This window comes from Charadrius vociferus, unplaced genomic scaffold (assembly GCF_000708025.1).
Source record: "Charadrius vociferus isolate BGI_N301 unplaced genomic scaffold, ASM70802v2 scaffold277, whole genome shotgun sequence".
NCBI lineage: Eukaryota > Metazoa > Chordata > Aves > Charadriiformes > Charadriidae > Charadrius > Charadrius vociferus.
In genome coordinates this window covers 185,217-187,292 of record NW_009649183.1, presented here as the reverse complement: position 1 = coordinate 187,292, position 2,076 = coordinate 185,217, and the positions used below count along the sequence as shown (strand labels likewise).

At 61.8% G+C, this 2,076-nt stretch overlaps 1 protein-coding gene across 1 annotated transcript in view; it reads right to left on the bottom strand.

Annotated features, from left to right (window-relative positions):
* Window positions 1-2,076, bottom strand: part of SETD2 (SET domain containing 2) — an 82,532-nt gene that overhangs the window by 5,005 nt on the left and 75,451 nt on the right. The window lies entirely within an intron of this gene.

Here is a 2,076-nt window from a genome sequence, read left to right as displayed (position 1 = left end):
ACCCCCCACCCCCGTCCCCGTTCCCGTCCCCATCCCCATCCCCATCCCCATCCCTGTCCCTGTCCCCATCCCCATCCCCGTCCCTGTCCCCATCCCCATCCCCGTTCCCCATCTCTGTCCCCATCCCATTCCCCATCCCTGTCCCCATCCCCGTCCCCATCCCCATCCCGCCCCCGGGGACAGCGCTGCGGCCACCCGCCCCAGTCCCGGTGAGCTTCCCAGGCCAGTCCCACTGAGATTCCCAGTCCAGTCCTGCTGAGATTCCTAGTCCAATCCTGGTGAGATTCCCAGCCCAGTCCCAGTGAGACTCCCAGTCCAGTCCCAGCACACTTCCCAGGCCAGTCCCGGTGAGATTCCCAGCCCAGTCCCGGTGAAATTCCCAGACCATTCCCGACAAGCTTCCCAGTTCAGTCCTGGTAAAATTCCCAGTCGAGTCCCAGTGAGATTCCCACACCATTGTCAGTGAGATTCCCAGCCCAGTCCCAGTGAGCTTCCCAGACCAGTCCCAGTGAGATTCCCACACCATTGCCAGTGAGATTCCCAGCCCAGTCCCGGTGAACTTCCCAGTCCAGTCCCAGTGAGATTCTCAGTCCAGTCCCAGTGAGCTTCCCAGCCTGCTCCCAGTGAGCTTCCCAGACCAGTCCCAGTGAAATTCCCAGACCATTCCCAATGAGCTTCCCAGTCCAGTCCCGGTGAGCTTCCCAGACCAGTCCCAGTGAGATTCTCAGTCCAGTCTGAGCATACTTCCCAGCCCAGTCCCAGTGAGCTTCCCAGCCCATTCCCAGCCTGCTCCCGGTGAGCTTCCCAATGCTGTCATGCCCAATCCAGGCCCACTTCCCAGCCTTGTCCCAGTAAGCGTCCCAGCCCAGTGCTGGTGCACTCCCCAGTCCAATCCTGGCAGTCCTGGTGGGCTTCCCAGCCCAGTCCCAGTGCACTTCCCCACCTGGTCCCAGTGGGCTTCCCAGCCCAGTGCCAGCGCGCTTCCCAGCCCAGTACTGACATGCTCCTCACCCCAGTCCAGGCACACTTCCCAGTCTGGTCCCAGTGAGCTTCCCAGCCCATTCCCGGCACGCTTCCCAGACCAGTCCTGGTAAGCTTGCTAGGCCAGTCCCAGTGCACTTCCCAACCCAGTCCAGGCACGCTTCCCAGTCTGGTCCTGATGAGCTTCCCAGCCCACTGCTGGTACACTCCCCAGCCTGATCCAGGCATGCTTCCCAGTCTGGTCCCAGCACCCTTCCTAGCCCAATCCCAGTGTGCTTCCCAGTCTGGTCCCAGCACCCTTCCAAACCAATCCCAGTGTGCTTCCCAGTCTGATCCCAGCACGCTTCCCAGCCCAGTGCCACTACACTTCCCAGTCTGGTCCCAGCATACTCCCCAGCCCAATCCCAGTGTGCTTCCCAGTCTAGTCCCCACACGCTTCCCAGCACGGTGCCACCACGTTTCCTAGTCTGGTCCCAGCACCCTTCCTACCCCAATCCTAGTGCGCTTCCCAGTCTGGTCCCAGCACACTTCCCAGCCCAGTGCCACTACACTTCCCAGTCTGGTCCCAGCACCCTTCCTACCCCAATCCCAGTGTGCCAGGCACGCTTCCCAGTCTGGTCCTGATGAGCTTCCCAGCCCACTGCTGGTACACTCCCCAGCCTGATCCCAGCACGCTTCCCAGTCTGGTCCCAGCACCCTTCCAAGCCCAATCCCAGCGCTCTTCCCAGTCTGGTCCCAGCACCCTTCCAAACCAATCCAGTGTGCTTCCCAGTCTGATCCCAGCATGCTTCCCAGCCCAGTACCACTACACTTCCCAGTCTGGTCCCAGCCCCCTTCAAACCAATCCCAGTGTGCTTCCCAGCCTGCTCCCAGCACGCTTTCTGCCCGGTGCCACCTTGCTTCCCAGTCTGGTCCCAGCACGCTTCCAAGCCCAATCCCAGTGTGCTTCCCAGCCTGGTGCTGGCACACTCCCCAGCCCAATCCCAGTGTGCTTCCCAGTCTAGTCCCCGCACGATTACCAGCTCGGTGCCACCACACTTCCTAGTCTGGTCCCAGCACCCTTCCTACCCCAATCCCAGTGTGCTTCCCAGCCTG